We start from the raw sequence: 15,708 nt of genomic DNA on the forward strand, positions 1-15,708 counted from the left end.
GGGGAGGGTAGCCGGCTGGCTTGCCCGTTCCCCAGTGCAGAGGGGGCAATGGGCCCTGGTTCTGCTCTGCCTGGGGTCCGTGGTTTCAGTGGGGAGCCCCTCGCACTGCATATAGGTCGCAGGTGGCATTTCATGGGCGTCTATTATTATCATAACAGAAATGGCTGCCCCGGGTTGAAGGTTTACTCTGCGCGTGGCACCGTGCTAAGTTCTTTACGCGAATGAATTCATTTCATCCTTATGCAACCCCACAGGCCAGTGCTGTTATTATCCCCTTTTAATGATGGGGAAATGGAGACGCAGGAGGTTAAGTATCCTGTGGGCACCGAGCTAGTTAGTGGGTCTGACTGTGGTCTAGCCGTGGTCTGCTGTGATGACGCCGCCCCCAAAGTCCCTTCTGGTTCTAAATTTCTGTCATTCTACTTCTGATCCCATTTGAAGGGAAGAAATCAAGGCTCAGCGAGGACTCTGAGGCAGTAGCAGATGGGGGGCTCGAACCTACGTCTCCCAACCCCAAACCCAGGGCTTTCCTCACTGTGCCAGGATCAGGAATGGGGCTAAAATAGTGGAGGACCTTGTCAGGCAGCTCCTGGGGAAGGCCATGGGCCAGGGATCTCAGGAACAGAAGGAGTCGGGTAGAGGGAAGATGCCCCAGGTTTTCGACATGTGGATTTATTTTTTTACTTACCTGCTTGGTGATTAATATGCGCCTTTCATCTGAGGATCCATAAAATGTCTCTAGTTAGAGAAAATCCTCCGCCATGATATCCTTGAATATTGCTGCCCTGCCATTCCAAGTCTCCCCTCCTGGAAACCCTGTGGGATACAGTTCTGAGCCTCTCCATCCATTCTCCACAGCTCCCAACTGTGCTTTCTCATTTTTTTTCTTTGCCTTTCTGAGATACTTTCGGGGTAAATTCCTCAGTTCCTTTCCAGCTCGCTAAATCTTTGAGACTCTTTGTTGGTTGTCTCTCTCAGCAACACCTTTCCTCGGGTGTTTTGGAATTGGGGTTCGTCTGCTCATCTTGAGTGGGAGTCCGTCTCTCTCTCTCTTTCTCTCCTTGCTCATCACCTCCACGCAGCCCTCCTTGCCGAGTGATTTCAAGTTGCCTCCACCCAGGTCCTGGGTCCCCCGGCGCAGGGCCAGCTGTCTTGGGTTAGTGATGAGCTGCGTGTTCACAGCGATCATGGGATTATTCCTGGAGCCAGTCGTCAAAGCCATAGGCAGTCTGGCCAGGCCCTGGCTACGTGTGTGCTTCTTCCAGCCTCTATCACTATTCACATTCACAGACAAGCTTTAGTCTTAGGAGGGTGGGGAAATGGTACCTCTGGTTTTTTCAGCTTCCTCCCTCAGATGGAAAGTGCTTTCACCAGCCCCCATTTCAGGGACTGGTCCCCCACCTCCCGTGGGAGACTTTTAGTCCCTGTACCCTTGGAAAACCAACCTTCCAGCTCCCTCCACCTGCTTCTGGGTTCTGAGTCAGCAGGCTGTGCCTTCAGCCCCTCAAAATAGTAAATATTTGGAGCTTCTGATCCATCGAGATATATGTCTTACTTCTGAGAACAGTTGAGCTTCCTTGCTGGAATCTTTTCATGGACCACTGTGGTGTCTTTGGAACAGGGAAGATAGTAGGCAGGGCCTCCAAGCGTGAACTAACATTCTAGTCTGTCTTGCCCAGAGGTCCCTGATGTCTCATCCTGAAATGGAGACGATAATACCTGTTTCCTGGAGATACCTTGAACATTCAGCAACATCATTACAGTAGACAAAGTGTCCAGCCTAGAATAGGCACTCCATCAATATTAGAAGCCTGCCTCTCTTACCCAGCTGGAACTTCCCCCTCTGAACTTGAGGTCCTTCTGGGCTTCAAGGGGTCCCTTCTAAGATGCAGGCATCCACGAGAGAGGAAAATTCCCTAAAATACTATCTTGTAGGAGATTCCTGAGCAGGATAGCAAGACGCGGCTGAGCTGTGGGGAGGATGGAGATGAAGGAATTGTCAAGGAAAAGGAGGGCGATAAGAGGAAAGACAAAGTTAGCACATGTCGGGCTTCCCTGGTGGCGCAGTGGTTGAAAGTCCGCCTGACGATGCAGGGGACGCGGGTTCGTGCCCCGGTCCGGGAAGGTCCCACATGCCGCAGAACGGCTGGGCCCGTGAGCCATGGCCACTGAGCCTGCGCGTCCGGAGCCTGTGCTCCGCAGCGGAAGAGACCACAACAGTGAGAGGCCCACGTACCGCAAAAAAAAAAAAAAAAAAAAGTTAGCAAATGTAATAATTTAGTGGAGGGCTTGGGTGGGGGTCAGCTGGCCCCGTCCAGCCCCACCATGAGTTACCCTCACGCTCATTAATAGTCCTGAGCTACTGCAGGCGGTGTCCACCACCAGCCCGTCCTAATCTCTGAGCGCTCTGATGCCCAGGAAAGTCTGAAATAGCTTAGGATGAATTTTCTTATCTTTCCTTAAGTAAAGAATATGAGGCTGTGCACTATGCTATCAGTTTGTCCTTGAATTTCTAGAGGCTGATAAAACTGGGCAAGATCAAGGATGCTGTATTCCCTCTGCAGGACCAGGCAGACTGTGGACGCTTAGGAGGTGTGGACGGGCCCTGAAAGTATGTGTGTCTGTCTGGGTGCCTGTGGAAGCCGTACCCAAGCGCTGCATTTTCCTGCCTGCTTTTGGGGTGGGAGAGTGCCAGGGAAATTGGTTTCCTAATGCCTTTTTTTTTTTTTTCCCGTAGAAAAATATCTAATCGCAACAAAGAGATAGATAAATAGAAAGAGCATTTGAAATGTCATTTTAAGTGCCACACAGAGCTGGTTCTGAGTCTGTGATAAAAGTGTGGAGTTCTGTCGTGCAGCAAAAACCAGGTCCTGATGGAAGATCTTGCCTTTTCTGATGGAAACTCTCATATTACTGTGCCCAGACACGCTTATCTTCTTTTTCCATTTGACTCGTCTCTGCTGTCATCTTTGGCTGTAATTATAAGTATTTTTTTCTGGAGCGAGTCGAATGTTGGTTACGTGTCCCTGGGACCGTCAGGTTGGCATTGCTGCCTGTTTTGTGCGCTTCGGTGATGCAGTGGTGTCCGCTTCAGCCCCTCTGCTCTCGAGGAGCTTACAGCCTCACGCATTTAGTTGTTCGGGCATTCAACGCTTAGTTATTGGGCATCTTCTATGCACCAGGCAAAAGAACTCTTCTCATGGGAGATGGAGACCACAAACGCAATAAAGTAAGTTCTGCCATGTCACAGATGGTGAAAAAGTACTTGGTAAAGGGGACGGGGTGATGGGAACATAGGGGTAGCTGTTATTTTTTACAGGGGTCAGGAAAGGGCTCACTGATAAAATGTCATCTGAGCTGAGGTGTGGAACACACTATGTGGCTGCGTGGACAGAATGCATTCCAAGTAAAGGGCACTGCAAGTGTAAAGGCCCTGAGGCAGGTGTGTCCTTAGTAGGTTTGAGGAACAGCAAGTAGAACAGTGTGACTGGAGCAAAGTCAGGTTCAGGAGAGGAGGTCAGAGACGTGGCCGGGGGTCAGATCATGTTGGTCCTTGTAGATCCTTGGAAGGACTTTGGCTTTTACTCTGAGTGAAATGGGGAGCCCTCGAAGGTCTGAAGTAGAGGAGAAGCGTGACCTGAATCCTCCTCCAATTTTTTTTTATTATCTTTTATTTATTTTATTATTTATTATCAATTTTTATTGATATTTTATTATCAATTTTATTATCTTTTAGATAATATTTTTTATTTTTATTATCAATTAGATATTGATATTATCTTTTATTATCAATTAGAAGGTCTTTAGGATTCCCTGGCATGTTTTTTGGGGGGTTTTTTTGTTTGTTTTTTTGTTTTTCTTAATTTATTTATTTTTGCTGTGTTGGGTCTTCGTTTCTGTGCGAGGGCTTTCTCTAATTGTGGCAAGCGGAGGCCACTCTTCATCGCGATGCGCGGGCCTCTCACTATCGTGGCCTCTCTTGTTGCGGAGCACAGGCTCCAGACATGCAGGCTCAGTAGTTGTGGCTCACGGGCCCAGTTGCTCCGTGGCATGTGGGATCTTCCCAGACCAGGGCTCGAACCCGTGTCCCCTGCATCGGCAGGCGGACTCTCAACCACTGCGCCACCAGGGGAGCCCTCCCCCAATTTTTAAAGGATACTCTGGCTACTGTGTTGAGTATAAATTATAGACTATAATGTCAGAGTTAGTACCATGATATTTCATCTTTCTTATTTAGTATTACCCCAGATATTTAAGTTCTTGACTGTTGTTACCCTTAGAAGTTTTCATTTTTTTAAATATTTTATACATTTAACTCTTTTCTGATTATAAAATTAATATGGATCATTGACATTCACAATGTGTAGAAAGCATAAAGAAGTATACACCCTCCCAAAATCCATGATCTTACCATCCAGAGACAATCACTGTTAGCATTTTGGCATAATTACTTTCTATCTTTTTTCTGTGTCTGTTTTCTTTATATTGTTGAACCTCTGTTTTAAAATTAACATTGTATCGTAAGCAGTTCTCAGTGTAATCAATAACTCTTTGTAAACATTCTGTCATATGGATATTCTGCTAATTTAAGCCATCTGAGTTATTTCCTTTTTTCCTTCTCATTGCTAATTGCTTTATATATCTGTGTACATAGCTTTTTGACTACATTTGAGATTATGTCCTCAGAATGGATACTTACAAGGGAAAACTAAACACCAGTGTTTATAGAACCTCATTACCTATACACCCTTGAGTTACTGCTTTTGACTTATAATTAGCTGGCTATGTGATCTTAAATAATGACATGTGGACAGTGTATTTTCTGAGTCTTTTGCTATCTGGTAATAGCTGTTGCCTTTATACAAAAAAGACAGTGACTTGACTGATAATGCAATTGATCATAATCTTTCCCACACAGAATTCTGTGAGTTTGGCTTCTGTTGTCTAACCGACCACACGTGAAAAGAACCACCATGAGGGAGAGTAGGCAAATGTAACGACTAGGAGAATCAGTGCCCAGGGAACTAGAGATAATAGTGAAATTGTGAAAGAAATATAAATAAGTTTTTTTTTTTGGCCTCACTGCACGGCATGTGGGATCTTAGCTCCCCGACCAGGGATCGAGCCCGTGCCCCCTGCAGTGGAAGCACGGAGTCCTAACCACTGGACTGCCAGGAAAGTCCAAATAAGTTTTTAAATTAAGTAAAAGAGGTAAGAGAAGCAATAGAAGCCCAACTGAACAAATAGGACATTTGAAAAAAGAATGAGCAAATTTGAAAAAGAACCAAATGAACCATTTTCATTTCTAGAAATGAAAAATGTTATTAAGGAATTCACAAACTCAATCAAATGATACTTCAATAATTTTTTAGAGCAGTAAACCTTGTCATTCCCATTAACAGACACAGATGTTTCCTTATCATTTGCTTCTTATTCATTGCTTTTTATTTTTGATCCCTGGTTGGCACTCCCAACAGCTTGGAGTCCCCGGCCCCTGATATCCACTGTACTGACTGCCATGAATATGATGTTTTTGTGACCACACGAAACTACAGTCTTTACCTAATTAAACCAGCTGCTTATATAAGCGTTCGGCCTCCCAGCTCCCTGTCCCATCTCATTTCTATTCCCTCTGTGGATGGGCACGTTCTTTGGTCACTTTCCTGGTTTCCTTGTCAGCAAATTAATAAACTCTGATACAAGTTCAAGATTTAAAGACACAGAAAAGGGAATAAGGGACTTCCCTGGCAGTCCAGTGGTTAAGACTTCGCCTTCCAAACGCAGGGGGTGCAGGTTCAATCCCACATGCCTCATGGCCAAAAAACCAAAACATAAAACAGAAGCAATATTGTAACAAATTCAATAAAAGACTTTAAAAATGATCCACATCAAAAAAAAAAAAAATCTAAAAAAAAAGAGAAAGAAAAGGGAGTGAGACATCCCTCAGTGGACTGGTTAAATAGCACATCAGGCACACCGGCAGAACCCCAGGGAAGGACCTTGTGAACCAGAAGACAGTTTCCAGGATGCAGTGTAGGCAACAAGCAGGTGTAGCCCGTGAAGTCAAAACTGAGAACAGGAGAAGGCGGGCTGACCAGATCTGATGCTCAGCATAAAGTAGTTTTGAAGGCGAGAACAGAGACGTGGGGGAGAAGTCTGAAGCCAGGCGTATGCTTTTATTCCCTTTTAAATAACCTGGTAGTATTATTTATGCCTATATTTGGAAGTTAGTAATGTCATCTGGATACGCCTGGGTCATTTTCACTGATTTTTGTCTAGGACGAACATAGTTGGATCTTCCATTCAGAAAAGCTTTTCGATTATGGTTTTGCTTATTGCTTTGTTCCTGAACTAGTCTGGTCTCTTCTTGGGAGCACTTGTAATTTGAAGAGTGCATTTCCATTCTCTGCCTTGTGTATTTATCATCTTCTACCAAGTCATTTTCAAGTTCTCTTCATTTTTCCCTCCATTCCGAAAAATCTTAAAACTTTTCTTCCACGTCACTGATTCTTTTTTTCTCTTTTGTCTGACTTTGGTGGCTTCCTGTGTTTGGTCTTGGTGGTTGCACATGTGCCTTTATCCCCCTCCTGATGCTGTGAGAGCTGCAGGCCCAGGGTTTACCGGAAGCAGCTCAAGCACTGCTCACAGCCCCTTTCCTTTGTCTGGGATTCTGCTCCACGAGGAGATACCCTGATTCTCCTGGGACCTGGCCCTCTGGCCATCAGGACTAGGGAGGGGGCTTCCCTGGTGGCACAGTGGTTGAGAGTCTGCCTGCCGATGCAGAGAACACGGGTTCATGCCCTGGTCCAGGAAGATCCCACATGACGCGGAGCAGCTGGGCCCGTGAGCCATGGCTGCTGAGCCTGCGCGTCCGGAGCCTGTGCTCCACAACGGGAGAGGCCACAACAGTGAGACGCCCGCGTACTGCAAAAAAAAAAAAAAAAAAAAAACAGAACTAGGGAGGACTTGGAAATCTGTAGCCCCTAGTTTGGCTCTCCCCACTCTCCCCACTCTCCCCACTCTCCCACGATTGAGCTTTACTTAAGAAAACACACCTTCCCAGATGCAGTTCACTGTTGCCAGCTCCTTCCCACACCTACCTGGTTGTTTGCTGGGAGTCTATCTCCCATCCATAAAGACAGAATTAGAGGAGGGAGGACAGCCCCTGAGCACCACCAGAAACCCGTAGTCGTGCCACGCCAGGAAGGCTGCCCAGGGACAGCCCTGACCCTGCACCCTGATCCCTGCTAGGCAGGCAAGGGTGGGTGGACCAGTGACACCCGTCTCATCCATCCCACTCGCCTGTCTTCAGAGGGGAGACTGTAGGTGAAATGTCAGATCCCTCCCGTGCTGGTGTGCGCGTGCCCTTCACTCACGAGCTTTCTTGGGTGTGTTAGTGCGAGCTTGGGAAGGACCTCATCAGGGCTTCTAAACACACGATGTTGCAAAGCCAGAAATTCACGTCATTGATTGTTCAGCCTTTAATCCGATTCATTAAAAAAAAAAAGAGTGACTCACTCAAAGTTATACTGTAATCAGGGGGAAAGTGAATTAGAATCCAGATTGCCCAGGATTCTAGAAACCATTCCTGCAGCCTCTAAAATGTACCTTTGGAGTAGGAAGGCTTCTTTGAGGATGCAGGCATTCTCTGAGGCGGATGAGCTAGAAAGGGGAGAAGGCCAATTTGTAAGTAATTGGAAGCTGATTAATACAATGAGAGCATTCTTCTCTGCTCAGCGTCCGCTGTGCCTTCCCTGTTTCACTCAGCATCCTGATTATAGCTCAGTGGAGACCGGGCTGCACCAACACTTACTGTGTTTCCTGCAGTGCTTTTCATATAAAACGTGTTCGGGAAACGTTTGCTGATTGAAAGAGACATTTGCAAAAGAGGAAAGCGGGTTCCTTGTTTAGATCACTTTAGAACCTTTTCCCAGCAGGGGGCTTTTGACTTCCCTGTAGTCTTATCACAGATGGCCCTGGCTGGGGCCCCACGGTGCCCATTGATGCTAGGTCTGTATTCCTGCTTCCGGCCCCTCTCTCCTTGTTGCTTCTTGATTGACTGAAAGGGGAATTTGTGGAGTAGGAAAGTGGCTTCACATGGTGGTTTTTAAATCATCTCAAACACCCTCCCACAGGCTGGCGGGTAACCAGTAGCCCAGTTAGGGCCCCTGGGGAGGGTCCACCTTGGCACAAGCCTGCAGGAGGTTGGGAGAATCAGGGGCCCCCTCGCTCCTAGCTGGAGCCCGTGGGAAGCAGCCATCCAGCCACGCCCAGCATCCTCGTGGCACTTGGCTCCCAGGAGGGCAGCCCGTGCTCACCGCAAGCTGCCATCTGCTTCCCCGCTCTGGTTCTCTTCTTGTCCTGCTGTTACTTGCAGTTTGGATTTTTGCTGCAAACAGCTTTGCCAGAGGGTCGCCCCCGGAGGCACGGGAGTGCGCTGAGGAGTGGGTGGCTTGCGCGCGGGTGGCTGCCTGAGCACCCCGCCATCTGTGTCTGGCTCGCTCCGGGCTGCTGCCACTGCGGCCCCAGGGGACCCGGATGGTCACACTTCCTCAGTGTGTTGGCCACCGCCCACGTGCCCTGCTTTGCCAAGTGGAGCGGCTATCAGCGCAGGCTCCTGGCCTCCCACACAGGCGGAAGCAGCAGGAGGAGGAGGGTCCTGGGGCCCAGCAGCCCCCCTTCCTCCTGTGGGGAGGCAGAGTGGTCTCCCACCCCTCCCTGCCCCTTATTTGGGGTGCCTACCTGAGCCTGTGTCCATGCGCTGGAGAAAGAACTTTCCTCTCTCAGGTGCTGCCTCATCCAAGAGGGAACTGACCTTATCACCGTTGCGCTCCAGTCCGCTGAGCCTGGTGTCCTGGCTGGGGAGTCCAGTCTGGCTCTGAGTAGCAGGCATTAACTCAGCACCCACTGTGGGCCAGTCAGTATCTCGTGTCATCCTCACTGGAGCCCAATGAGGTATTCACTCTTGTCTTCGTGTCACTTGCCCAAAGACACCAGGTGGTAATTGATGGAGCAGGGGTTGAAGTCAGGAGTGTCTGCCTCCAAAACTCCTGACAACTCTACTGTCTATTCATGCATTCGTTCATTTATTCATCCATTCATGTAATAGTCATTGAGTAGTTACTATGGGCTGGGCACTGTCTTAGGCCCTTGGAAAGTAGTGATGAACAAATCAGCCAAATACCTCTGCCTTGAGTTTGCATTTTAGCAGGGACCAGGGGAGGAGAGAAGGAACAGACAATAAACATAACTGCTGCAGGAAGGGGGACCCCTTCCAGGGCCCGAGAGCGGGCTCTTGTCTAACACTTGGAAATGAATTGTCCGAGGAGACATACACGGGCTGACAAAGCAAGAGACTTAATTGGGAAGGGGCGCCCAGGCAGAGAGCAGCAGGGTAAGGGAGCCCAGGAGAACTGCTCTGCCACGTGGCTCGCAGACTCGGGTTTTATGGCAATGGGGTTAGTTTCCGGGTTGTCTCTGGCCACTCATTCTGGCTCAGGGTCTTTCCTGGTGGCGCTCGCATCACTCAGCCAAGATGGATTCCAGCGAGAAGGATTCTGGGAGGTTGGTAGGACATACGGGCGGGCGTCTCCTCTCTCCTTTTGACCTTTCCTGAATTCTTCTGGTTGGTGGTAGCTTGTTAGTTCCCCGTTCCTTACCAGGACCTCCTGTTGTTAAGATAACTCATGCAGATGGCTACTATCTTGCCTGGCCAGGGTGGGCAGTTTCAGTCAGTGGTTCCCCTCACATAACCAAACTAATACATGAGCAAATTATACAGTGTATTAGATGTTCACGGGAAGAGGAGAGTAGAACAGAGCAAAGAGATCAGGAGTGTGGGGTGCAGGGTGGGGAGGGAGGTAGCCGTGTTGGAAGTAGACCAGCCACCATGTGACACCCATTAGGATGGCTAATATTTAAAAAGCAGAAAATAGCAAGTGTTGGTGAGGATGTGGAGAAATTTGAACCCTTGTGCGTTGATGCTGGGAAAGTACAACAGCGCAGCCACTACGGAACACAGTATGACAGCTCCTCAAAAAATTAATGATCTAGCAATTCTACTTCCGGGTATATACAGTGTTCCTTACAGCATTATTCACAACAGCCTAAAGGCGGAAGCAACCCAAGCATCTACCATTGGATGAATGGATAAACAAAGTGTGGTCTATGCCTGTTATTATTCATATTATTCAGCCTTAAAACGGAATGGAGGGCTTCCCTGGTGGCGCAGTGGTTGAGAGTCCGCCTGCCGATGCAGGGGACACGGCTTCGCGCCCCGGTCCGGGAAGATCCCACATGCCGCGGAGCGGCTGCGCCCGTGAGCCATGGCCGCTGAGCCTGCGCGTCCGGAGCCTGTGCTCCGCAACGGGAGAGGCCACAGCAGTGAGAGGCCCGCGTACCGCAAAAAAAAAAAAAAGGAATGGAATTCTGACACGTGCTACAACATGGAAGAACCTTAAGGATATTATGCTAAGTGAAATAAACTAGACACAAAAGGACACATATCGTAGGGTCTCCTGTTTTTTTAATGTGTATTTATTTGTTTTGGCTGCACCAGGTCTTAGTTGCGGCACGTGTGATCTTCATTGCGGCGTGTTTTAGCTGCAGCATGCGGGATCTAGTTCCTGACCAGGGATCGAACCCGGGCCCCCTGCATTGGGAGTGCAGAGTCTTACCCACTGGACCACCAGGGAAGTCCTCAAGATTTCCATTTATATGAGGTCCATAGAATAGTCAGATTCATAGAGACAGAAAGTAGAAGGGTGGTTGCCAGGGGCTGGGGGTGGGAGAATGAGAAATTATTGTTTAATGGGCACAGAGTTCCGGTCTGGGAAGATGAAAAAGGTCTGGAGACGGATGGTGGGGACAGTAGCACAGCAGTGTGTACAATTGATGCCCCTGGCCTGTACACTAAAAATGGTTAGAAAGGTAAATTTTATGTTATGTATATTTTACCACAGTTAAAAAAAGGGTGTGGGTGGAGACTGGCCGGGGTAGGCCTCTTTGAGGAGGTGAGATGTGAGCGAAGACTTGAAGGAGGTGTAGCGGGGAGGCCAGTGGCTCTCTGGGGAAGAAGCAGCCCAGGATGGGGCCACACCCAGTGCCCTGTGTTCACAGGACAGCACGGAGCCAGTGAGGCTCGCCTCCTTCCACGTGAGGGGGTCCTGGGTTCCCCTGAGGCAGGTGGGGGAGGGGGTGGTCCCCGGAGGCTCTTTGGCCACGGGGAGTAGGGAGGGGAGTCGATGTGCTCCAACAGTAAGCCCTTGGCCCACCAGGAGCAGGGCCCACAGGTCCTAGCATTCGGCTATTGCATCACCGGCTGCCCCTCCACCACTTACTCAGCCACCCAGGTGTGCTCAGCGGTCCACGGGCTTGGGAACCCTGTGGTCCCCATGACCGGGCTTGAGAATAACAAGGTGTGGACCAGCTTCACTGACCCTGTGATCAGTTGGTGTGATACCATCCTGACACCACAGCCCGCTTACCCCCCCGCTCCCCCCTGTTGGGCCTGTACAACCTGGCTTTCCCTGCTATGATACCCTCTTCTACATGGCCCTGGGGAGGCAGGTGAAAAGCTAGGGAGAAAGCATCTGATCGTGGTCCTTTTCTTGCATTACTTGGAATAAAAATTTGGATAATCAGCTTTTCCTGCACGTTTTCCAGATGCCAAATGACATTGGCTGGCACGATTGTTCCCCTTCCACTAGCCAGCTGTCTGGCAGATGGGGGCTAGGGAGTAGAGTGAGACTCCATCCTTTAGGAGCTATTTACTAAGCTCCCAGGTGGTGCCCAGCCCTGGAAATACACAACCATCCCCTCTTCTAAGGAAATAACTCAAGACACGTGTCCTCCTGCTGTGCCAGAAAATCCTTCTGTGAAAAAAGGAAGAAGAAGAGAACCAGCCTTTGTTGGGATCCTTGTCTGGGCCAGATGTGGGGCCCTGTGTCCCCACTCCTCCCACCAGATGGAAGCTCTGGGACCTTAAGTGACAGGTCCAAGGTGACACAGCAGGACGTGCAGAACCTGGGCTGTCTAAAAGGCTACAGCCACTAGACCAGCTTCCTCCTGATTTCTACCAAGCTGGCGACCACTGCCTTCAAGAATCAGCCTTCCTATTCCAGGATGGCCCACGGGCTGGAGGGACACGGGAGGTTTCCCCCTCAGTGGCCAACGTAGTGATCCCCGACCGTCTGGGGGTCCCCTGGGTCCCTGCCCCGCTTCTCCTTGCCCTGATTTTGTAAGTTATCACATCCCAACCCAGGCTAACGCACCCACAGCTGAAGCCCAGCCTGGCCCTGAGTGTCATCTAACTGCTTACATCCCTGAACCTGGTTTTGGGTCCCAGCACCTGACTGTCCTCTTGACCCTTGAACTCTGCCTGCTGCTCCCTACCCTGCATCAACCCCAGGGTCATTGTCATAGGCCGGCTCCTGAGGCTCCCTTGTTTGCAAACTGAACAAGAGGGCCATTCGGTAGGCACCCCGGCCGGTTCGCCTCCACGTTGCACTTGGCACCTCCTGAGTGGCATCTGTGTATGACGTTCAGCCTCACACGCTGCTCCCAGCTGTACAGCCTGGAGAAACTCTCACACCTGCTTCCCGGGAAACATGACCGAGAATGCACGTAGCAGCATTTGTTGTAATAGCAAAAAACTGGAAACCATCCAAATGACCTTTCATGGTGGAATATACAGATAAATTTCAAAGGATGAATTAAAAACCCAATGAGCAAAAGGGAAAAAAAGCAAGTCACTCAAGAATACGCAGTGATTTAAAAATACGATGTTCAAAAACAGGTAATAGTAAATGTTTTACTTAGAAATATACATATAAGCAGTTTTTAAAAATAGGAAGAAAAGCAAAGGATTGCTTCACACAACATTCCAGATGGTGGTTACTTTTGGAAGGAAGACAGGGAGGACCTATGGGCCCTTCTCAGATCTGGTCATATTTAATTTCTTTTTTTTTTTTAATTTTTTTTTTTTTTTTTTTTTGGCTGTGTTGGGTCTTCGTTGCTGCGTGTGGGCTTTCTCTAGTTGCGGTGAGCGGGGGCTACTCTTTGTTGCGATGCACTGGCTTCTCACTGTGGTGGCTTCTCTTGTTGCGGAGCACGGGCTCTAGGTGCACGGGCTTCAGTAGTTTTGGCGTGTGGGCTCAGTAGTTGTGGCTCGTGGGCCCTAGAGCACAGGTTCAGTAGTTGTGGCACATGGGCTTAGTTGCTCCGTGGCATGTGGGATCTTCCCGGACCAGGGCTCGAACCCATGTCCCCTTCATTGGCAGGCAGATTCTTAACCACTGTGCCACCAGGGAAGCCCTCAATTTCTTAAAGAGTTCACAGATGTTTACTTCAGTGTGGTTCTTTGAAACACACTGTGTTTCCATACGGTTTTGTGTGTACGCTAAATTTCACAGGCACACACCCAGAAGGTAACAGGAGATCACCAAAAATCAGACCCAAAAAAGCTTAAGTCAGTGATACGGAGAAAAACCTTTAAAATCTCCCAGAATGCAGGGGGGAAAAAAAAACCCAAAGTGCTAAAAACAATAACGGAGACAATGATGAATCTGGAAGACTGAGAAGGCAATGGAACCTCAGAATTACAGGTTTTCCCCAAGAAGGAGCAAGACCAATAGGAAATGAAGCAATAATCAAATCCATAACCGAAGGAGGCGTCCATGATTCAAGTCCACACGTCGGAAAACCGGAAGACCCACGAGCTCTGCCAAGTAGGGGTCAGCCCAGAAACCATTTCATGTTGGCTTTGGAGTACGTTTCTGAGACTGTGTTTACACAGAGGCATGTTTGTTGTTCTGGGAATTGAATCAAAATCACGAAGCTCCTCTGAAAAGACCTGGCTGGGTATAGCCGGCCTGTCCAGTTTTCTGATTCTAGCCCTATTCATCTGCCATGTGTGGCCCACTCCATCTGGGAACAGAGGCCGGCTTCGCAGCCAAACACCACCGCGGCACGCTTGCCCTCTCTCAGGTCTGTGCTGGAACGGGGAAGATAGTTAAATATTCGAGATTCAAAGGGATTTCATGCTGCATGCAAATAAAGACTAAGAGGTGGCGGGTGTACAGTGTCGATGAAGCAAGTAAATAAGAACAGTAGTGGGGCTTCCCTGGTGGCGCAGTGGTTGAGAGTCCGCCTGCCGATGCAGGGGACACGGGTTCGCGCCCCGGTCTGGGAAGATCCCACATGCCGCGGAGCGGCTGGACCCGTGAGCCATGGCCGCTGAGCCTGCGCTTCCGGAGCCTGTGCTCTGCAACGGGCGAGGCCACAACAGTGAGAGGCCCGCATACCGCAAAAAAAAAAAAAAAAAAAAGAACAGTAGTGAAAGCATCATTCTCCTCCGTGGATTTGTTAAACTTGCAAGACCATTCTAGACAAAGGAGAAGACAGTCTCTCTGGGACCAGAGAGAGAAGGAAGATAGGGGGTCTCTGTTCTCAGTGACTTGTGGGGACCTTTCCATGTCAAGATAATCTGGGAGATGCAAGGGCTAGCAGGGCACCCCTGGAGGCCATGGGAGAGGGTGAGGCCAGAGCTGGAGGTTGGCCCACCCGCCCCAGAAATCCTCTGTGACGCCGGGGCACATGGCCCTGCAGCCATCATGAGCCCTTATTGGACGCCACCTCCCTCTGAAGCTGGCAAACGCTCCTCACCAGTAATTGTGCAGAAACCTCGCCAGAGGAAGCCCCCACCGGGGGTTAATGGAAGCCAAAGCATTTCCTCCGGTTCTGAAATAATCTAACCAAGGGGTTTAAATTATCCAGAAAACAGCACCCTCAGAATATTTCTTCTCACTGCATTTTTTCTTTTCCGCTATGTTAGCCATTGCCTGCCGCCCAGGCTGACCTGGTTGAAATAGAGACACAGATGTAGAGAACAAACGTATGGACACCAAGGGGGGAAAGTGTCTGTGTGTGTGTGCCGGAGGGGGGGGTGGATGAATTGGGAGAGTGGGATTGACATATATACACTAAGATGTATAAAAGAGATAACTAATAAGAAAGTAAATAAAGGCAAAAAAAAAAGAAAAAAACACTTGAAATGAAGGGGAAATTCGCTTAAGCCCAGGGGAGGGCTCTGGCTCCTGGGGGGGGGGGCAGGGGCGGGCCCTCTTGTCTTTGCTGGGGCTTAATTTCTAGCCCATCTCCTGGTGAGGCTGGGGCCTTGGCCCTGCGTAGGGAGCCTGAAAGCAGCCAGCAATACGGGGAAGGGTGGGGTGAACAGGATGAGCCTGTTGACTCTTGCCGGGGCCTAGGGTGGGTGGGAGGATGGTAGAGACGTTCTCACTGGCTCACCAGCACCACACACACACACACACGCGCGCAGCTGCGCGCGCACGTACGTTTGCGCGCACCTGATTTTTTTTTGTCTTTGTCGGGTCCTAGTTGCGGCACGCAGGATCTTTAGTTGCGGCATGCAGGATCTTAGTTCCCCCACCAGGGATCAAACCCGCGTCCCCCTGCAGTGGAAGCATGGAGTCTTAACCACTGGACCACCAGGGAAGCCCTGCCTGATGTGTTTTAAAGTGTTATCCTTTAAATTACAAATATGCAAATATTCCTGGGAGGAGTCTCATTTAGCTTTCCCCTAACACCTCAATTCTTAGTTAGCACTTTAGAAGGGATTAGTGGAGAGCCAGAACCTGGTGGGTGGCTGGTGGGTGCCTGGGCTGGGAGGGGAGCTCTGCCCGGGATTGC

The 15,708-nt window shown here is 49.5% G+C and overlaps 1 protein-coding gene across 2 annotated transcripts in view; it reads left to right on the forward strand.

Moving 5' to 3' along the window:
- The window catches only part of RPH3AL (rabphilin 3A like (without C2 domains)), a 144,889-nt gene that overhangs the window by 91,056 nt on the left and 38,125 nt on the right, over nt 1-15,708 (forward strand). The window lies entirely within an intron of this gene.

Source organism: Orcinus orca, chromosome 19 (genome assembly GCF_937001465.1).
Source record: "Orcinus orca chromosome 19, mOrcOrc1.1, whole genome shotgun sequence".
Lineage (NCBI taxonomy): Eukaryota > Metazoa > Chordata > Mammalia > Artiodactyla > Delphinidae > Orcinus > Orcinus orca.